The sequence below is a fragment of the Uloborus diversus genome, unplaced genomic scaffold (assembly GCF_026930045.1).
Source record: "Uloborus diversus isolate 005 unplaced genomic scaffold, Udiv.v.3.1 scaffold_12, whole genome shotgun sequence".
Taxonomy (NCBI): Eukaryota; Metazoa; Arthropoda; class Arachnida; order Araneae; family Uloboridae; genus Uloborus; species Uloborus diversus.
Genome location: NW_026557876.1, coordinates 5,716,789 through 5,740,673, shown reverse-complemented (window position 1 = coordinate 5,740,673; position 23,885 = coordinate 5,716,789). Strand labels below are relative to the sequence as shown.

At 33.5% G+C, this 23,885-nt stretch overlaps 1 long non-coding RNA gene across 1 annotated transcript; it reads left to right on the top strand.

The window, feature by feature from the left end:
- The first annotated feature begins 13,675 nt into the window (after positions 1–13,675).
- LOC129232358 (uncharacterized) lies at positions 13,676–23,706 on the top strand. The gene is made up of 3 exons (XR_008581342.1): positions 13,676–13,906; positions 19,360–19,427; positions 23,620–23,706. It is a non-coding gene; the product is annotated as an uncharacterized LOC129232358 (long non-coding RNA).
- Positions 23,707–23,885: the final 179 nt, after the last annotated feature.

The window sequence follows — 23,885 nt, the reverse complement described above, 5'->3', positions numbered from 1 at the left end:
TGTGCCGGTTTTATGCACCGCTGGCGCCAAATATAGCAACCCTACTTTTAATAAGTATCGTAGCAATTTACAAATATTTTACATATTTAAACAATTTTTTTGATTTTTAGCGTTTCTGACGAGGAAATTAAAATTCTATGCATCAGCCAAATATCATATTAAATTATATTTGTTACAAAAAATCAAGATCGCATGTAAATAGTATATTAAATTGTAAAATTTAAATATGCAGCGAAACAAAGTATTTTTCAGATTCCTAAAGTTGCAATGAAATTTTCAACTTGAACCACTTTTTTAGTCAAAAACATTTTTTAAAATCCTACTTTGACACACTTCCTACAATATGTTCGAAGTATCATCATGTATTTTTTCTCCTTTTTTGTATTTGAACATTCAGATCACTTTTTATCCCAATAAAGAGCAAAATTCTGCCTCAAATTAATGAAAAAACTATTTCAAAAAGCGGAACTTTTAGAGCTGAGAACATATTTGGCGTGAATTTTTTAAGCGATATGTTTATAAATATGGTAAACGAATAAACGAAGGGAGTTGCCAACGTTGAACTTCGGAAAGCAGTGTTTCAGCACAAGGCTCGTTTACAAAAATAGATATTTGCAAAAAGGATTTTTTCATAAAACATTTATTCATAAAGTAGCTTTTTTTAAATTTCATGAATTGAATGTGAAATTGATATCGAGGTATGGGGGAAAAAGAAACATGCCTTTTGGATGAAGACAATCGCATCTGGATCCTCCATAATTCATGATAACCTTATTATTTGGTTATTCGGGAAAGCTATCAGTTTTTAGTGTACACACAGTCATTTTTATAATGTTTTTCATATTTAAATCTCACTTTTCTTGATATTTATAATTTATCATCTTCATTTCTTTAAAACTCAAATTCGTACTTCTAGTTACTTCTACTTTTACTTTGTTGTCACGTTTCTCTTTTTTTTGTATTTTGTTTTTTAAAGATTTTACGTGGTTTATCTTTACCTTCTTCTTTGATGATGCATTGTGAGTTAGTCAGCATGTATAAGTAAAATCTCTTTGTTTTCATGTTAGAAAAAGAGCTGCGGCTTTACATGTAAACGAAAGATGCAACTGCATTGCGAAGCTCGTTCGGCTTGCATCGTTTATCTGAATTTGATTTCTGTCTAACTTATAAATATACTCTGAGCAGGGGCGTGCACAGAAATTTTGGGTCCCGTCACAAGTGACTTTTACGGGCCCCCTTCATATTGTTTACCTCTTTATTTCACCTCTCATTTAAAAAATATTGGGTCCCCTCCAGGCTCCGACCAACAGGTGTCCCTTTTCTCCCCCCCCCCCAATGTGCACGCCCCCTGACTCTGATTTATTAAGTTCACACAACAAAGAACGAAATGAAGTTGCTTGATGTTTTATATCTTTTCTGTTGGGTCAAAGGTATTATTTTAGTTTTGATGTTGGGACTGCCATGCAGTTTTTGTAGAGATAAACTTCTTTCAATTTTAGAATTTTGTAAGTCTGGATTCCCCCCCCCCCCATAAAATGTGGTTATCCATACGTAGCTAGTTTTGTGGCTTACCAAAAGCACTTTGTATGCCCTCAATCACTCACACAAGGGCAATTCTATGATAAGGTCAACCAGATGATCAAATTTTCGAAATTAAAATTTCGAAACAAATGAGGTGTCATTTTAAAGGTAAAGAGTTGTATATTTTAAAAAGCCTGTCTAAAATTTGATCACCTCAATTATAAATAAGTTACAGGAGGTTAAACTAAGGTCAACATCTGGAGTATTTTCAAACCATATTTGGCGACTCTCAAAGAAATTCTGTTTTTTCCAAAACATACATACTAATATTATGAATTGAGATGAATAACCATTTAAAGATACAATGTGTTGCTGTTGATGTTGCAAAAATGTGTCAAAATATAATTCATTTAGATTTGTAAAGGAATTTTTCTGGGGTACATTAAGTGTTTTAAATCCGACACCAAAATGCGCAGTTAATTATGCTGAGCCAATAATTTTAAAGCTACATACATGTATTTTTGGGTACAAAGTAAGATTTTCAATCTCATTGACGTAACCTATTTTCATTTTGTATCAAATGAATATTTTTTACTAAAATCTAGGACGTAAAATTTTTTTAACGTCCGACACCATTTACGTCCGACACTGTTACATTCCTTTAAACAACACATGTTTTCAACTTTGTTTCTCCTTTTTTTTGTCTTTAATTTCAAAGTTAAAGTAAAACATGCATAAAAAACAACTAAGTGAATTTACTGTATAAAACATTTAGGGTTGATAGGGGTAAGTAGGACCCCTTTTGAGAAAAGGTGTGTTGAATGAATGTAATACAGTTGATTAAGATCAATTTTGGCAAATTTGCGAAAACTGTTAGTGGAAAAAGATATTGGAAACACTAAATGACCACATCTACGTAAAGTTGGCTAAGGAAGAACCATTATCAACATCCAACCCATATATATCTCGATGGTTTTCTTTCAGGTAAGTTTCACAAATAACTAATCATCAGCTTTTGTAGCTGAACTATCCATTCCTACTAAGTCATCATAGTTGTCTTGTATTTCACTAATACAAATATTTCATCAGAGTTGCTTTTGATTTTCAAATCCTCACTGTTATGCGAGGAACCACGTACCCCATAAAGTGGGGACTTCATATAGCAAAATTTTACAACGTAAGTGGGCCCCTCCTCTAAAGCAGTTTTTAACAGGGTTGGCCGAATTGGACCCAATTGGGTTGGACCCAATGGGGTTTTTTTTGAAAAAACCCACTTTAAAAAAACCATTATTTAACCCACTTTTGGGTTTTTTAAAATTTTCTGAGAAGTTTTTAAAAAAATAATTAATTTAAATACTTTTACAATTTAAACTTCTTTTTTATTTGTTCTTCACCACCACAGACAATGAACATAAAAAATGCACTTTGAACTTTAATAGTATTTCTTAATTCTTAAAAGCATTAAAAAAAATATTTGAAAGATTTTTAATAAATGTATTTAATTTTTTTCTTTAACTGGTCAATAAATAACTCAAATTATATTGACCAAGTCCTGTCACGTCTGATTTTCTCAATATTTGTAGATTGTACAGAGGAAACTAATCTAGTTAAAAGGCTTTCATGTGAATTATTTTCTGCTAACCAACACGTCATAAATCTCGAATAAACACAAGGTATATTTTTTAGAAATAATCGGATTTTTCAAACGGTCGACAAAAAACAGAACGGGTACAGTATTTTCATTATCTTACGAAAAGTTTAGTATTTCTTACTCTGTACACAGAAATAGAAATACAGGCAACATGAAATTCAAAGAAATGTCTTGATTAAGCTGGAATTTCGTAAAAAGGGATTTAAACTACTTGAGGTTCTACAGTAGTTTTGCATAACAAAATGAAATACAATAAAGTAAAATGCAAAGAAAAAATGTAGTAATTAAAAACAAACAATAGACTTTATTACTTGAGAAGTAACTTTGCCTTAACTGTTGGTAATAATAAAAATTAAAAAACCTCAAACTTCACCATTTTTGGGTTTCTTCGTCTTTTAAACTTCTCTTCAGAAAACAATAAATTTTAACTAGTTTTCCAGCTTTTTTTACCCAAAGACAATTTTTGCACTTTGTCCATATACTTACGCTACAATATGCTACAAGTACCCCACATTTTCCCTAAAAAAAGACAAAAAAAAACCCACACTTATTTTAAAAAACCCAACTTTAGTTGGGTTTTTTTGGCTTTTATTTAAAAAAACCCTGGGTCCATGGGCTTTTTTGAAAAAACCCGGGTTTTTGCCAACCCTGGTTTTTAATAATACTTTACTCAAAAATTCTGATTGCAGTATGCACTTTAAGTTAAACTGTACATGAATGTTTAGTGATCATAAAAAAATAAATGCTGAATGGGAAACACTTCTTTGAAAAATGCAGCTTAAACTTGCCAAAAAATATTTTTCAGATTTTTTTTTTCTGACCTAGAAAAAAGTTCCATGTAACCCAAATATATGCAAAACTAATCACTGTGATGAACCATGACATGATCAATGTAAAAAAGTATAAAAACCATATGGATTATGGATATCTCAGTCTTTGGGGTGACCCACTTATCCCAGTGTCGGACTTCCCCCCCCTATCAACCCTACTTTTGAATTTACTTGGTAAATTTTGTTTCAGTATATGTAACCTATAATTTACATATTTATAACTGTAATCATTGTTATGTATTTACATTTAAGAGCAATAGTTTACGTCCAATGTGAACAATTTACTTCCGACGCCGAAAATTTACGTCTGACACTAAGCTAAAAATATTTTTTAAATAATTGTATTCTTTATAATATCATTTGAAAAACTGGGAAATATGCTTCAATCATAAGTATACTTTAGAATTATGCTGTTTTTAAAATTAAAATGTGAGCCACTTCACAGACTTTTAATAATTTTTAAGTGAACAATCAATTTTACTATTTGTGTGTTTACGTCTGGACACCAACTCTTTAAATATTTTTAATTTATACTTTAGGGATCCATTTTGAAAAACTAACATGATTTTTTATTCAGTGGGATGTAGTAAGTATCTTGTAAATAAATTTGATCATTTTGGAACAGTTTATATTTGGTAAATGAAATTAAAAATGGGAAATTTTTCTTCGTTTTTTACCTCTGACACCATGGAATTGCCCAGTTGTGTATGTATGCGTGTGTGATGTGTAGGATATGAAGGCAACCTGGAGACTGTTTCGCTTAGAGGAGCAGCATTGGGAGGGCCCGGTCAAGGGTGGTGCTGCAGAGGAAAGCGGGGGAAAATAAAAAGCACGGACGCCATTCAACAGTCAAATGAAAACAAAAAGCAATTCGTGATTGCTCAAAAAAAAAGAAAGAAAGAAAAAGGGGGAAAACTCCAAACAAGCAGAAACGTAAAGGTGAAGTAAAATTTACCCTTCCACTGGTATAAACTGTAGTGGCATAACAATAATAGCATTAATTATTTAATAGAGTTAATTATTTTCTAGTAAGCAGTTTTGATTTTCTTTCTCCCTTTTTCTTTTTTTCTTTTTTTAACCCTTTCAGGGGCGCATCATTAATTTTTGAGAATTATGAAGAAAAAACACCACAAGTAGGTTTATTTGATCATCTAGACATAGATTTTTCAGTTTAAAATTTTTTTTGGCAACTTTTTTTGCTGGGGGGGGGGTGTCCCCATTTGTTCACACCCCCGACCTGGGGAAGGACAAAAACATGTTTACACATGTAAAAATGAATTTGAATTATTTAGAACAATATGATTGAGTACCTCAGGTAAAATCAAGAAAAATGATTCACTCTTTCAGCGCTAATTAAAAATTTTAAAATCTGAAACAAAATTCCAATTTTGGGGTAAACGAAAAATTGAAAATTTGATGATTTGGACAAGAAATTGAGCCTATGAAAAAAATATTTTTTTGTTATTCTGCCATCTCATTTTGTTCATTGAACTCAAAAGAAGAGGACTCAAGTGATCTTGATTCAAAACATTCGGAAAAAAAGAGGAAAAAATTTATAAATTGGTGGTTTCACAGAGCGACCACCGCCCCTGAAAGTGTTAAAGGGGGTGGGGGTCTTGGCAACAAAACTGACTAGGGGTCTGCCGTGGCTCTCTACGGCCCTGTCCACCAAACCGAATATTCGTTTTTCTTTGCCGAATATGCAATACCGAATCCTAACTGAATATTCAGTGCATCTCTAATTGTGATTGTGGGAAAAGGTTTCTCCGGATCAAGTAGCTCCACCTACTGCAAAGAAAAATGTAGATCGAGCAGATCTGTCCGGCAGAAAAAATAGCCTGCCTTCACCTTTCCTCCAGATCAGTCAATCTCAACCTTTTCACTACCGAGAACCACTTTGTACCCTCCCAAATCCATGCAGACCACATTCCATAGAAATAATATTTTCATAAAATTTATATTAGGTAAAATGATATGAATTCGAAAGTGCATGTGCATTGATGTTCACTCCCAAATCCAAGATTCAGGACGGATGAAAAGTCTACAGTCTACAGTCGAATCCCGACTTGCACGAGGGATGCGTTCCAAGACTTCTCGCGCAAGTCGAAATTTCGCGTTGTAGAAAAGGGTATGTATACAATTTTTTTTGAAACATACCAAATTCTTTTAGACACTTAAAAACAACCCTTAAACTGCTTTAAAGTATTCCTCAACTATACATTAAAGTTTCTTATAATAGGGAAGTTTTCGATTTTTCGATTTTATTTTTATATGATAGAGTTACATGTGTGAACATCATAGGTGAAACATTTTTTGCGATACGATAAGTAGTTTTTTTTAAATTAATTTTTAAAGTTCAAGCACTTGTGACGTCAAATGGCAAAGGAAGTGACGTCATGCGCTCTTCCGATAGGGGAGAAGCCGAAGGTCACGCGTTCGACTTCGAAGACGAAACGTAAAAGGCTTATCTCCTCGCATTTAACTCCTTGTGTTTCTGGAGCATTAAACCTCTCATCCTCTCGGAAATATTCGAATATCATCATTAATGTTACATGAGGAAGATTATTTAGCTTGTGCTTTAACGAATCCGGCCTCCATAGTGTGTTCAAAAGGATGATTGAATTTCTAAAAAATAAAAATATCAGCGCGCTCAAAATGTCCGTAGCGAAAACAAGGGATCTTCGGCGGAAGGCTGCCCATTAGTGCCCTGTGACGTAGGCTCGTGACGTTTCAGAAGAGCGCACTTTTGCGTGTGGATTTTTAAAAATTCATTAAAAATCAACCACGGTGTTTTAAAATTCGGCGATGGTGAATTTTTTAGTTTTGAGGGTCAATTAACAATATCCAATAGCCAAAATATGAACATTTAATAGGTTGCAACTTCCCTATTTAGAACTGTACTTTTACTGTACTTAAAAAATAAAAAAGCTGCTTCATTCAACCAAAAAAAAAAAAAAAAAAAACTTAAGATGCACAAAATAAATGATCAATGGCAGGGAAAGACATAGAATAAAGCCACATAGTACGTACATCTATTATGCTCATTGTCGTGCTACCGTCAACGTACTTTTTAGTTGTTCAGGCATCTCGAATATCTTAAACTTTTTATTACCCGATTTAATTTCCTTTTCATTAGATGTACGTATGTATGCGTACCATTATTTTATTCCTTCAACAAAACTTGAAATTCCCTTCTACAAATTCGGAAATGTCTCAAAACTTTAAGTTTCGGGCCCCCCTGGCTGCAGCATCTGCATTAATGTATTTTTGAAGCATTTTTCTGAATCGTCGAGCTTAGGCAGGGTTGTAAGAGTTTCGGTCAGTGGTGGTTTTAACCATGGAAAAAACTGGTTTAAACCGGCCGAGATAAAATCAGTTTTATCCCGTTTTGGCCACTTTGGTAATTATCAAATTTTAAATGAAAACCAAATAATTTATTCAAAAGAAATGCAAAACAAACCATAATCAATCATCTTTCATTATTTATCTAAATAGTATGTTTTACAGTTTTTAGAAATTACAGCATGTTTAGAAGATAAGGTTTACATGAAAAATATGCAGTAACATTAAAAAAATAATAGAGTGAAACATTGTAAGTTGAATAGATAGATTTTAATTCTCACACACAAATGTACGAAGTATTTCAAGTAATTTTGAAGAATAAATGAAAGAAAAAAAAATTATTTTAGAAACATATATCGGCATTTTTTTAAAAACAAAACTAAAGGTACAGTGGGAGAAACACTTTTGAAAATTAAAAAGCAACACTACTGAAAAGTTGCTATATTTATGTTACAGGCGTTTTGTATTCCTTATGTCTTTTGTTTTAGTTGTGAGTAATTTCAGTTATTGGTTTTGAAGAAAGTTGAAATTTGTTCACTACTATTGTTATACTAATGTAAATTACTTCACTAATATTATATTTGATTAACTAAAATTGCTGTGCTTAATTTTAAAACTTCCAATTAACAGATTTATTAGTTGCAAAACACACATCTCTAACATACATACAAATCCGAAGTGTAATTTCATGTAATTTAGTTTTAGGCAGTTCTATGGTGGTTAAATCCAGTTTTGGCCGGTTTTAGTCAGTGGCCTGGATAAAATCAGTTTTGTCCGGCCAAAACTACAACCCTGAGCTTAGGTAACATCCAACTCACTGAAGACAAGTCAGAAACACTCCTAAGCTAAACTTTGAATGAAAGCAAACAGATTTCGGGTGTGAACTGTATGCAAAACCCGAAGTTATGATACCATTTCTAGATTCAAAAATTAATACAAGAGAAAAAAAATTTCCTATGAAAAAAAAAAAAAATATATTTCAACATGTTGAATGTCATACAAAAAGAAAAAAAAACATGTGTACAGAGATAGATGTCAATAAATGCAGCAGCTTATCGCAATGCAAATTTTATACAAATCTTTGTCTTCTTTTAGGGATTCCTCAAAACTAACATAATTGAAAGCTACAGAAAACTAGTCCATCAAAAACGTATATCATCGAGCAGTATTCTGTTTACGGTTTCTTTTTAAAAAATTTGTTTATATATTATCAATATTGTATAAAGATTATGCATTCTAAAAGTAAAGAATTGTAAAAAAAATATAATTCAGCCGGATCATACCTTTGACTTTAATGATAAATATACAAAATAAATTATTGATAATTAATTTTTTAAAAGCCCATTCTGCTTTGTTTATTTTTCTCCTTCAACTATGCATGTTTCTCCCATAGAGAGTTTGTCAATAAAGGTAAACATACGATGATATAAGTTTTGCATAATAGTCCCACTCAAAGCCGAAAAAAAAAAATATGTGGCACCGATATTTGTCACAGGACCACCTTGTTAGAAGCCCTTTTTTGTCAATATGTGCCAAAATATTACTGCTAATTACATTTTTAACATGTGTGCATATAATTTGTTTTTAACTTAATACCTCTTCCGTTAGCCCCACATCATACTCTCTGATACAGTGCTGCCAAACCTATGGCCCACACATCTGATCCATGTGGCTTGTTATTTTAAGTCAGTGGCGACCAAACCTACGGCCCGCTAATCTGATCCGTGTGGCCCTACGTTTTGTTTAGTGCTACAAATTGAAAAGCACAATCAGCGACAATGTCACAAATCTGGGGTGCCTTCTGTCTTTTCCTTTGCGAAATATTTTGAAATTTTATGTGTTCTGGCCCGCAAGAATGTTTTTAATATGAGGTGCAGCCTCAGGCAGAAAAATGTAGGGCCCCCACTGGTTTAAATGATACAAATCAAGGAACATGTTTTAATAACAATGCTTCAAAATTGGTGGTTAGCCTTGACTAGTGGTTATCAAAGCCTGACTACAGATAGGAAGGCTTTCGGTTTGAATCCCGACTTCAGCATGGATGTACTTTCTCTTTCTTGTACTTTCCCTGTGTTAATGCGCTTTGTGCTTTTTTTAATTGTGCTGAATTAATTTTGTGTATAATAAATATATTATGAATGGTCGAAACCACGCAAGTCAAGCACGAAATATAACAATAATGAGTTAAGAATAACATCAAAAGAATTAAGATGAGCGAATTATCCATTCTACATAGCGTTTGTTTGTTTATCAACAAGCTAAAAAATCAACCAATGAACAGCCGAGCTTGCGAAGTACTCTTCACGTGACCTTATCACCCCACGAAATTCGGAGGGTAGTTGGAGTGATAGGAGAGGGACTCCGCTTGTAAGTCTGAACGCCCTGGGAGTTACTCCAGGTGACAACTTCCAGTAGCGCTGAACGCAAGGAGTCACTCAAGTGTTATTACTCAGAGTCACTCGGGACAGAGGTCTGAACGCACCCTATATAGTACAGTAAAAATAGGGGTCGGACCCAAACATCCAAAAAAAAAAAAGCTAAACCTGGTGCAAATTGTTTATTACCCTCCCAATAAGAACAGGTAAAAAGTCCCACCCCATTGTGCGTCGGGTTTCGGGATGGGGGGGCATCTAAAAATTGCTATTTTGAGTATTTTTCCAGAATTTTTAGAGTAAATTTAAAGTGAGATTATGTTATACTAAATTTAAAAGCATGAAATTAAAGGTGTTTGATCCCCCAAGAGGGATGATATAACCCACCAATGCTACAGAGCCCCCCTATCCCCGTAAAACGAAGCAGTATCCCCAAACCCCCCTCCATACATTTCATATGGAAACATTATTTTATGCTAAGTTAAAGGTAGAAATCAAGTGTGTCCATCCTCCAAGAGCGATGGTGCACCTCCTCTCAAAGCTACAGTACCCCCCCCCCCCCCGCCCTCCCCAAAAATAAACCCTCAACCCCCCCCCCCCAACCCTTTTATTTCAAGTAGAAGTATTATTTCATGCAAATCTAAAACGCATTAAATCGGGACTTTCCACCCCATAAGAACAGTAGTTCACATCCGAAAATGAAATTATATACTAAAATATTATCCCCCCCCCCTCTGATGGTGCACATTTTATTAAATGGCCAGAAAATTGACGCTGCACTGTTTTTTGCTTTCAAATGATTTCTCCTAAGCTTGTAACAAAAAGTCTTCGTTATCAAGATGTTTTTTGAAATCTAGATCCTCAGCAAAATTGTAATTGTTGTAGCTATGTCTAACACAGTTTGTGCATATAATTGAGCATTTCAGTCCACTTTCAGGCTTTTCAAACATTCACTATATCCAATGAACCCCTTAGAGCAAGTACAAGATTTGAGACGCAGAAAGTCTTCTAGAGCAGAAGGCTTGGTTGTTGTAATAGTACGCAGATTATATTTCGGTGGTGCTTTCTTTGCACCCATCAAAAATGACACTAGCTTTCCCATACTTTCAAGTGACCTATACACTGCACTGCTGGCATATTTCCTTGAAGCTTACATATCATTACCAAAAATATGATCAAGCAGGTATCTTCCATCTATTACAAATGAGGCAGTGAGAAGCAAAGGGATGTCTGGCAAAATTAAAAATTTGGAGATAACCAGTACAAATGGTTGGTGAACCTCTCCTCTATCTTGGGGCAAGAAATGGTACTAATAGACCTGGTAGTTGTTTCTATACAGCATGATTTAGAAAAGAAAATCAATGAAAGCCTATCTTTGGTTCTTATCTTTAAACGCGTTTTATTCAAAACTTGAAAATGTCCACTTACATCCCTTATTTGCTTCTCACTGCCTCATATATGACACCCAGCTGTTCGTTCTGTGATGGTGGATGAACCTTTTGCTTCAGATAATAGCATATTAACGATACAGGATTTCTTTCCTTCTGAAACCAGATTCATCGAATACTGATGAAGGATCAGCGCATAACACGTACCAGAAGTTTTTAGCAATTTGTTATTCCATCTTTACTGTTCATACCATTCGGTGTAAAAGATAGTTTGGGCTTACACATCTTTACAGATAGTAACTATCCTCGTAACAGAAGCTAAAGACATAACTGCTTACCTCCTTTACAAAGAAATGCCACAAAATTGTTTGCCTTTAATGTCCTTTGACGTAACTACCCGAACGTTAGAGGTCTCATTGCAACTCACCTTGTCATCAGCGAGCAATACCACTACCAACTTGAGAGGGAAGAAACCTCTGGGGGCTTTAGAAACGGATTGTGATTTCCAAACTGGGAGACAAAAAGGTGTAAATATTTAGCATTCTATTGTTGTATTGCTCATTGCTCTCATCAAGACTTGTTCTATCGTTAAATCACTATAGGTTCTAGAGACCACCTGAATTTGTCACTGCGTTAGATCGCTGGATCGCTGATGTTTTAGCTGATGTTTGATGTGATCAAATTTTTTTTTATCGCATAATGCACTCAAAAGTTTCAGATAGTGTTGCAAGTATATGTCGGCATATTTAGCATAATTCACATAACCAGTTTGCAAATGAGAACCCCACTGACTTAGAGGGTGCAGAATTGCAGCATTACCCGTCTCACTATTGGCAATTCCGGTTTGTCCCACCCTTATGGTGATGGCAAAAGATTGTAGAAAAGTTGAAGTAAGTTAATCAAGAAGAGGTAGGGAAACTTTGGTTAATTTGGACTTTTTTTATGCTGCACAGGAATTTTGTTTTCCAACGCTCTAAACAGTTTAATAACTCCAGTCACAAATAATTTGGTTACTGAGCTCGCTTAGATCTTTTAGAATTATCATTCTGACATTACCATATCATTGTGAGGCATTTAGTACTTCGGAAAAGTTTAAGTCAGGGAAATTTTTTCGTGAACTTCACTGCAATAGTTGATTTTAGACTGTAAATTCAGGGTCCCCCCTCAAAGCGATGGCACACCCCTTAAGTGTGACGGAGTACCCATCCAGAATAAAAGTCCTCGAAAAAGAAAGAAATACCCCTTGAAAAAGCTGCCTTAAAAATTCCAATGACGCAAAGCTGCTCCATGGACCCCCCCCATTACCCCCCACCTGTGCACCCCTGTTAATTAGATTTTTTTCTGTGAGAGTTTATTGTTTTACTATTACAGAGTGGTTTCTGCGAGGTTTCAGAATTTTTTTTAAGTAATAGAAATTATTTTTATTTAAATAGAGGATTATTTCATCCCCCCTTCCCCCCAAAACCCGACGCGCAAAGTGCTGGGACTTTTTACCCCTTCTTGCTGGAAGGGTAAGAAGTAATTTGCAACAGGTTTCACCTTTTTTTTTTGGATGTTTAGGTCAGTGGCGTAGCTAGACCCGACTTTCGGGGGGGGGGGGTTACTTCTTTTATATCTATCTATCTATCTATCTACATATATATATATATATATATATAATCGCTTGGAATTTTTTCCTTTTCTTCTTTTTTTTTCTTTCTCTTCTCTCTTCTTTTTCTCTTTTTTTTGAGACTAACGTTTCGGGGGGGGGGGGGGGGGGTTGTCCCCAAAACCCCCCCCTTAGCTACGCCCCTGGTTTAGGTAGAGTGTCGGATTCGGGGCCAGAGGGTCTGGAGTTCGAACCTCGATGGTCGAAGACCCACCGTCGTCATTAAAGGGGACTGGGAGACGTTAAATATGCTCGTGGTCTCAATGTCCTCCAAGTGAAACGATACCTCTGGGGGTGCTAGTACTAGGTAGCTATTAGCTCCTGGACTAGTTCTAAATTTTCATTAACTGTTCGATCCGGTGATGGTGCTGCCATCTATATAAAATAATGGAGGCAAGGCACTTAGTATGCAGTCCTCGACATAAATACAGTTGTAGTCAGTTGTGACTCTGAATAGGAATAGGAATTTGTCATTTCGCTTATTTTATACGATAATCCCAATATGTTTGTTTTTTCTGCTATGGTAAAAAAAATATTTTTTTTCTTTTCAAAAGTTTTTTTTTTTATTTTGTTAAAAAAATATCTTTGCTGACTACAATGTGTCATAATTATTGAAGAGGAAAAGCCCTCTGTGCAAATATCCTCTCTGTTCTCTTTGACTGAACTACTTAATGTACTGTAATGTAGCTATGTAGCTTGCTTTTGCGTGCATCCATTTTTTTTTTGTTGTTGTTTGGAAGTGGTCTTGTCTCTCGAAAGCAATTAAGTACGGATTCAGAGCTTTAAAGTAAGTACTTTAATCAATTCTTTTTTCAAAGGAGTGATTTTTTTTTTTGTTTTTTTTTTGACTCGTTCGTATCCAATGAAGTTAGAATTGTTTCTACTCTTTACAAAAGTTGATTTGCCCCGTTCACTTGGGAGAAGCAAAACAAGCGGCGCGCTTTTCATAATTAACTTTCTCTCATTTATTGCTGGTAATTGGGTGACTTTAAGGTTGTATCATTAGTTTTTATGCTGTGGATTGGAAAAAAGATATGAAATAGCTCGACTGTATGGACTATGAATAACTTAAACATTAAACGCATGAAGCGGTTATTTGATTTTCTTCTTTACTTAGAGCCAAAAGTGTTCTTTCAATCTCTGCAGAATCAGATGTAAGAATTTGTGATGCAATGCATTTATTTTTATGCATTGAAACTTTTATAAATTTATAATTACATATATTTTATGAAATATATGTTCATCATGCTTGATGGATATTTTAGTACATTGACATTTTTAAGGGTTTTCTTTAGTAATTGGCTACAAGTAATGTCTGTAAATCAAATCTTGACCATTCATTAATTCATACAATAAATGTATACAAAGTTTCTGGATAAAACCAGAAAAAACAAAATACTTTGTACATATTCGAAGGTTTAAGACTTTTATTTTATTTTTTAAAACTAGTTCGAATACAAAAAAAAAGAGGAATCTAAATGGTTAAAATACAAGCATAAATCATTCTTGATGCAAAGGATTGTTTTTTTTTTTTCCTCTCTTACCCAAATTTGTATAAAAATTCAGGGCCGAATACAGGCTGATTTTGCTACTGTTTTTCGGTACTTTCAAAAAAATCTTGTTTTGAAATCGGTACTTTCACAAAAATCAAATAATAAAATCAGTAGCTTCAAAAAAACATCGAAAATTTCACAAAAATTTGCATTTTAAAATATAAAATAAATTTTTTTGTTTAAAACAAAATTTACTCATAAAACAAAATTTGAAGCTGGTTTATATGAACAATCGCTTAAATAGAAACCATTTGTAGTATTTTAACTAATTTTTAGCTCTTTCTGGCCAAAGTGTATTTATGCAATAATCTTTCAACATATGATTTGGGAAACCGTTTTTCTCATAATTTCCTATATTGTACACAGTACATAGCCCATTATGCTGAAATTACAATGGTATTTTTCGTACTTCTTAGGTTTTTAGCTCCAACCCCCCCCCCCCCCACCTCCCCAAAAAACGAAACCTGTTAAAAATAATACTTGATGACATTTACACTTTTCGAACTAAAATTTCGCTTGTTCTACTTCTCTTTTACAAAAATTAGGATGCCTCTAAAATTTCACAAAAACAATGTTGATAAAAAAAAACTTTCACAAAAATAGAATGTTGCAATACTTTCACAAAAATAGGTAGCGAGAAAAAAATCCTGGATTGGCCCCTGAAATTGAATAGTATGACATAAATGAGGGGAGGTGGTGTAGAATTCTCAACCTTTTCATTTGCTTATTCAATATGACAGTTTAAAATCAGGGCCCATTACAGGCTGATTTTACTACCGTTTTTCGGTACCTTCACAAAAATCTTATTTTAAAATCGGTACTTTCACAAAAATCAAATTATAAAATCAGCAGCTTCACAAAACTATCTTTGAAAATCGGCACATTCTAGAAACAATATTAAAAAATCGAAAATTTTACAAAAATCTTTATTTTTAAAATAGAAAACTTGTTTTTCTGTTTGAAACACAGTTTACTCATAAAATGAAATGCTAAGATGATTTATATGAACAATCGCTTAGGTAACAACTTTCATAGTATTAAACTCATTTTTAGCTGTTTTTTGCGAAATTGCATTTACGCAACATAGCATTGTTTTGGGGGATGATAATTTCCTGAATTGTACACAGTACAAAGCCTATTTAGCTAGATAAAATGGTAATTTCCCTACCTCTTAGCCCCCCCTCCCCAAAAAAAAAACATTAGAAATAATAGTAAACAACATTTGAACCTTTCTAACTACCATTTATATTGCTCTAATTTTCTTTAAAAAAAGTAGAATGTGCCTTTGAAAGATCCCAAATACAATTCTTATAAAAAAACTTTCACAAAAATAGATTGTTGATACACAGTACTTTCACAAATATAGGTAGTGTGAAAAAAAATCCTGGATTTGCTCCTGAAAATAGAAAAATAACCATTCAACTTTTATGGTTTCCTACACAACCTTTTCAATTTATTGTTGGATTTACAGTCAGGGTTGCTATTTTGTCCACTTTTTTGTTAAAAGTCGGGTACGCCCGAAGAAACTGGATGAAATGAAACACCAACTGATTATCCACATATAAATTTATTGTTATGGTGCAATAAAATTAGTATATAATTCAAAAACATTTTGTATTATGAATTAATCATTTAATTAAAATAGAATGATTGTCATCTTTAGACTTTAATAAATAAAAAAAATTAATTACACATAGGTGCAACTATTTTAGATCATAATTTACTTAAAATTAATAAAATTTAAGAATGTGAATAAGTTATTGGGCAAGATTACAGTATAATATATTACAATAGTAGAAATTAAATTTAATAGAAAAGTCAAAAGAAATGCTTGGAGACATACATACAAAACGAAAATTTTTAATTAAAAACATTTTACTGTTATATTTTACGAGTTTTTATTGGTGTCACCCCATAGCAAAATATTTATGTACTCTGCATGTTTTAATGGATATAGGTATGTTATACAAATTACTATTTTTGTAGGGTTGTGGGTACTCAGAACAGTGTACCGGAAGAGGCTATAATGAGCAAGGGGGTAGATAGCTTTTAAATGGCCATTAATCTTTATTGTAGACTAATAAATTGACTAGGAACAGCCTAGCTGGTTTCAGAACCTGTTGCTGATCATCATATTTGTATTTGTGTTACAAAAACAGCTTTCATTTCATGTCAACATTTCCTTTATTAATATCAAGTAGTTTTTTTTTTTTTGTTAACTATGATTTTAATGTTTTGAGATACTCCAACCTTTAAAAACTTTTTATTTCTACTTTTTAATTTTATAAATGCATTTATCATGGGCAATAAACCTCCACATCGCAGATAAATATCTCAAATGCACAGCTGATATGTTTCTATAAATGCTATTAATATGCATTATAACTTATTAACACTCATTTGATTTATTTACACATTTACATAAACTTCAACTGATCTTAATTTTTTCATTTTCACTTTAAAATCTTTTTCAATCAATTTTTTATATACATATTTATTAGAGACGTACCGAGTACTCGGTAACTACTCGGTACTCAGCCAATTTGCCGAGTACTTGATACTCGGCCAAATTCTGATCAGATACTCGGCCAATACCGAGTAGTTGTAAAAAATTGAATATTGTCCAAGACAGATACTAAAATTTATTTAAAAAAAAGAGCAAGCATTATATTCTGCAATCATTTACAATTAAATTTTATAAGTCAAATTTAAAGTTTGAGAATAATGAAGTTTATAATGCTTCAATGGAATAAATCTTTATTTTAATGTCCCCAAAGTTAATAAAACTTATTTATTAAAAATTACGCAAAAATGGTAAGTATAGAAAATATGGAATTTTTATATTTAAAATGGATTTTTGCTACAAACAAAAATTAGTTATAAAAAATGTAAAAATACCTTTGCTTAAAAAATAAAAGGAAATAAAACAACGTTAAAAGCACAGTGCAGGAACACTGCAGACACGTGTTTTGGCGTTACAAGGAATTCCTTTTTCAATGCACAAAATGGGAGCTCGTAGATTTAAAGGCACATCCGACAAATGTCAGATTTTTTTGTCGAATGTCTTTATGTTCTTTAGCTCACATGTTATACACCAAAAAAAAATGTTCCTTGCAACGGGGGGGGGGGGGGGGCAGAAACACGTGGTCTGCAGTGTTCCCGTATATTTGATTTATCTGCTTTTAAAAATTATTTATATTTCGCGGACTAGAACTATAATTGATTGGTATACAGTAAATTCCTTCCTAACGGACACCCCTCTTATGCGGACAATTTTTAATTCTCCAGTTCCAATGCAAATAACATTATTAAACCCCTGTACTGCGGACACCTCTATATTGCGGACAAAAAAATTTGTCCCATTAGTGTCCGCATTAGAGGGATTTTACTGTATTTTGTTTTAATTCCAACTTGATTAATCGTACCTTTTATTTATTTATTTTTAATTTTAAAAATAATTTTTTTTTTTTTTTTTTGAAAATTTTTTTGACACAAACAAAATTGTATATATAATGAGTAATTAAATTTCAACAGGAATTTATTTTTAAAAACTATTATATGAACAAGGAGGTCTATACTACTAGTCCAATAAGTTCAAAATTCATCACATAAGTGTCGGTGGTTCTTCTTAAAACATAATTGGTACTTGGTAACTCGGCCGAGTACTCGGTAACTCGGTACTGGGCCGAGTAGTGAAAGGCCGAGTACTCGGCCAAAGTGCTACTCGGTACGTCTCTAATATTTATGTATGCTATTTTTATATTAAAATAGTACTTGAATAGGAAGAATCTATATAATTATTTATTATTTTCAAACTTCAAATTTTTAACTAAAAACTTTCAGTTTACCAAAAATATGGACGAAATGAACAAAAAATGACATTTTGTCCAGGACGGTTTTTTCCGGGGTGCACAAAACAGGACAACCCTGTTCACAGTTGTGAAGAACAACTGCATAAACTGCAAAGTTTTTTTCCTGTGCAAAAGATTATGATGCAGAAAAAAAAAAAAAATAAAGTTCAGCATTTTAAGCAGATATGTTTTTCTTTTTTCTTTTGTCCAATAAAGTTACTGTATTTTTGAATACAGTAGAAGACCGTTATAACGCCATCCTATATAATGCAATTCTCTATAAATTGCACTACTTTTCAGAAGTAAACAATAAGTTTTGAAGTTTACAAAATCCCTCTGCTTTGCTTTGCAAACATAAAAATTGTTAGGCAAATTAAATTTCGAAACAGTTTTTCATCTTTCCATCTTAATTCAAAGTTTTAAAATGAAAATTAGTGTTCACAGTAAAAAGAAAATATCAGATGGCTCTTGAAAATGCAGCTGTTATGCAAACCATGAAGCTGGCAGAAGGGCAAGATAGCTCACTTTCTTTTGATTGTGAAACATATTTATTTGTGAATGACTAAATTGTTATATGGGTGCTTTAATACTCATTGCAGATAAAACTCATTCTGAAGTGCTATTATATAGATACATTCTGAATATTAGTTTCAAAATTTGAGAAATGATCTATACAATGCAAAAACCTGTATAACGCAAAAGCTCTGGTCCCAAGGTGTGCGTTATAATGGTCTTCTACTGTATAAGTGATCACCAAATTGGGTACACAATTAGAGAACTTCATGTTCTGAAAGATACTACCTGGACAATCGGGATAGGATAAAGAATTTTGTTCTCACCAATTTGAAGATCATTTGAGGCAGCAAGAAGCAAGGGGGTGTTTTCGGCCAAATACTTTTAATGTTTAAAATAATGTTATGATAAAAAAAAACTCACTCCAAATCATTTTTTAAACCACTGATAATGTACCTTTAACTATTAATGAAGCTTTAAATGTGACCTGTGCTTTGTTTTTATTCAACCGTTGCATCACCAGTATAAATAATTAAGGCAGAATTGGGGGGGGGGGAGGGTAAATAAATGATTTAAATTAAATCCCATGTTTTAAAATCTTGTATCTTTTTTAATGTTTGATTTTCAAGGAATTCATTTTTGAGTTGTTGAAAAATGTGTTTGAATTTATAATGTTTCTTTTTCTCTCAGAAAGAGAAAAAAGGAAATCGAGTACTTCCACGAAAGTGAAAGATCAAATTAAAGTCGAGATGAACTGGGTGAGTGAGACTTTTTGTGTTTTGCTGTTACTCTACCGAAATGAAACTAAATTTAAGGTAACCCAATGTTTTGCAATAAAAGAATAATGGGATGAATTTTAAAATAAACTTTTGTTACCAGTGCTAAGTTTTGTGCACCTAAAAACTCGTCTAAACGACCCTCACCCATTAATGAATTTCAACTTATCAGATTTTTATCGACCACATCAGTCCTCACCAGGGTTGGCTTTTTCCCGTCCAAAACTTATTTTTCCCATCCCGCCGGGAAAAACTGGGAAATACTGAGAAAAAGTGGTAAATACCGGGAAAAAAGTGCTAAAAACCACGAAAAACTTCCAAATAACAATGCGTAAGATATTTTGTCTTTCTGAATCTGATGGTGTAAAATGCAAGTTAAAAATAAATAGTTATTACAAAATTCTCTTGGTTTTAAAATTATTCTGTATTAAAGGAATATAAATAAATAAGAATTATTGTATAAAACATAAAATTTGCTCTCAAAAGTTTTTAACAATAATTAATTTTTTAAATAAATATTTTAGAACATAATAAAATAAAATTCTTAAACTAAAAAATAGCAGGGTCATCAGGAGAAGCAATAAATAATTTGTGTTTAATGTAAACAAAGTTTTTATTACATTTTTAAGTAGACCTATGAAACTTTTTTTTTGAGCAATCACGATTGCTTATTGCTTTCATTTGACTGTTTTTGACGTGCTATCATTTTATTTTCCCACCAGCACCCTCTGCAGCATCACCGTCGACCGGCTCCTCACGATGCTGCTCCTATAGCGAAAGCCGTCTCCAGGTTGCATCCATGTCCTACACACGCACACACAACTACACACACAAACACATACACACATGCATACATACAGACACCCACACATACAAAAACATACACACATACATACAACTACCCACACATTCATGCCTGCACACAGACACAAACACATATGCCTACACACACATACCCCCCCCCCACACACACATTCATACACACAACTACCCACACACTTATGCCAGCACACAGACACAAACACACATGCCTAAACACACATACACATACCCCGTACGCACAAACACACATACCCCCCACACACAAACACACACTCGTGATTGCGAAAAACATAATTTGAATTGAAGATGTCAAAATTCAAATTAATTTTTTTTTCAATTATTTTTATTTATTTATTTATTCTTTTATTTACTTATTTATTTTTTCAAATGTTCGGTATCCCCCCAGTTTCGCCCGACACACAATTTCGTTCCCCCGTTTTTCAGTTTCAGTCATACTTTTTAAAATACTAGAGGAGGCAGGAAATTTTAACTGTCGGCGAAACTGGAGGTGAACCGCATATACCCACACACAAACACACACGCCTACATACACACACTTGTGATTGCGAAAAACATAATTTGAATTCAAGATGTCAAAATTCAAATTAATTTTTTTTTTAAATTTTGGTTCGGTGTGATATTTACACAGAATGTTTTTTTTTTTTTGCATTATCAGTAACAGTTGTTGCCAGATTCTTGTCCACTCTAATGAAATGTTTCACAAATCAGTCGAAGACAGGGCCGGAAGTGGAAGTGTGGAGGCCCCTAATAAGGGTTCGAAAAAATCATCATATTTTCGAAAATATCCGATACTTTGATATATATCCAAATATTTTGATGTATATGTATATGAATGATATTTTCAACCCGTGAAAGTTATGATATTTTGTAAAAATTTTATTGTGGGGGCCCTTTTGTTGTGGGGGCTTCGGGGCAGTAGCTCCACCTGCCCTCCCCTAAATCCGGCCCTGGTCGAAGACATTTCTATCTGAATGCATTAGAAACACTGCAAAAAGCATCTAATGTGCTTTATTACATGATGCTAAAACCCAATGTGTAAGTAGATGATGAAAAATTGACCATTTTTGTCAAGTTTCTTCTTTTTTTCTATCTTCCAAGCTATTATTTACTTATAACTCAATTTTGATACTTTAAAAGATTGTTTGGAATTGATGTTTTTAAAAATCAGCTTTTCTCCATGCGGGAAAAACATAGTATTTCCCAGGACAGTAAATACCGGTTTTTACCATGGTATTTACCGGTGGTGGGAAAAACCTTGCCAACCCTGGTCCTCACAAGGATGGTTTGGATGCACAAACTCTTAGATATTTCTTTCCCACTTCTCGGCAAAAATTTCGAAAAAGAAATAGGAACATTGTCATTAAGCAAATTTTTATGACATTAAAAAGGGCTGTCCTCTGAACACACACTTTGGATTTTAAAGCCAACATTTTCAGGCTATGTTTGATTAAGTTAAGGTGGAAGGGGTGTATCAGAGATTTAATTGGGTCATTAAGATTGGTGGTTCAAACAGCAAAATTTTCCAAAAAGTCCTAAAAATGCAATATTAAGCCTTCTTTAGTCTTGTCAAGGAGCTCATGGCATCCTTTTGGATCTTCGTTTTTGAGCCATGTTTAAATTTACTACTCGGGGCAAGAGCCCTGAACTGAAACCGGTAGTTCATTCATGATTTTAATTCGAAAAAAATGCTGTAAAGGGGGAAAATTACAAAATTTTAGTTTGTCATTCATATATGTTTGACTCTCAGGGGAGTCGCAATTTTCCACTGTCTCTCCACGCATCTGCGATTGTTGAAAACAGAATTTGTTGTTTGAAATGCTTGCGGGAGTATTTAATCAGTATAGCTTTTTTTAAATGTAATATATAAAATACGTCTTCGTTGTTTAGGTCTATAAAAGCTTAAGGGCTTAACATTAGTGGCCTCCCTGGGCCCCGAGTGCTCCTTTTTGAAGGCACCCTTTCATGCTTCAGGAGGGGACCATTTCCCTTCCCTGTATCCATGCCTGATTACCGGTTCTGTCACAAATTTTACAACCAAATGAAGCATATGTGTAAAGAGTAGATAATAATGAACATAACACTTCAGGGTCCCCCGTACCTACCACTATGTGTGGTTTAAACGGTTGGATGGGGACCTGGAGACAGCTGTGTTAATCGGTGAGTTAATACATTGTATATGTCGTACAAAATGCATGCAATAATACATGAAATCATATTCCGACAGACAGGAATTTTGCTTACACAATTTTAAACTCACATAAAGATTAATAATAATAATAATAATAATGATAACAATAATAATAATAATATTAATAATAATAAAAACATACACACACATATACACACATACATATAGATATGGATATTTATATATATATATATATTGTAACGGATTCGGTGCGACTTCCACTTTCTTGAAATGAAGACACAGTTCTTGATAAAAACACAGGAAATTTATTTACACTATGTACAGGAAAGATCTTCAACAACTGCTAAATTATTCATCAGCAATTAAGCAATTATCACACAACACCGTAAACTCAATGTTTACACACGTATTTACTTCCAAATACGAAAACAACACAGTGAAATGCCTCGCTATAAACAGAGCAAAAATCTTCTCAGTTCGAAATATCAATCGAAACTAACTGTTTATCCATCGCTAACGCTTATATAGACACCGAAAAGAAATTTCTCAAATATTCCACACGCTTCTTTCGGCTTCCCGAAATGCGTAGACCGTTATCAAAAGAAAAGAAAATAGGGGTCGTATACTTTAGCCGAATGAAAAAGGGGTTGTATATTCATTACGGGAAACTATTTACAGGTTACGTTACTACAATAATTACTATTTACAGGATTTGTAACAATATATATACACATTAGACAGGGTACACAGCTATACACCATTGAATGGTGGTAGCAAATCAACAAAGTGACACAAACAGACAATACACTCAGCTACATTCACCAAAAACAAAGCCAACAATCATTAGATTGTACAGTGTAATAGGAGACATGCAGAAGGACAGAATGTCTAAAGAGGCAACCATTAGATACTAAAGCTGTGGGTAAATAAAGATAATAATGGACAATGAACCAACACAATGTTCCTTAACATTATATTTTTCTTAAACTATGTTATGCTGTCGGGAAATCGGCACTTACTTTGATAATTGAGCATTCAAAATTCAGCATATTTATTCGACTTATTATAAGTTATCTTGTGAGAAATTCTTGAGGAATTTTGCTTGATTACTACATGATGCACTGCACACCTGCTAGGGTCGACCCTGTCCGTCCTAAGAACCCTGTGTTTCCTCTGTTTCAGGGAAGTAGCTGTGGAGCGAATGGTGAGCTGCCATCGACGTCCAAGCGTCAATTCGAATATGGGGAAGGACAACGTCCCACACGCAAGTAAGTTGTCTGTTGTTGAAAGGAATTTGTGCTGTCATTCATTTAAAACGAGAAGGGAAGCCTTCCCTGTTGTGTCACATTTGGAGATGTAAAAATAATGGATATTTAAAGGTGGTGGGTAAAGCAAAAAAAAAAAAAAACATCCTTGGGAAATTTGGGAAAAAATAGAAAAATTGAATT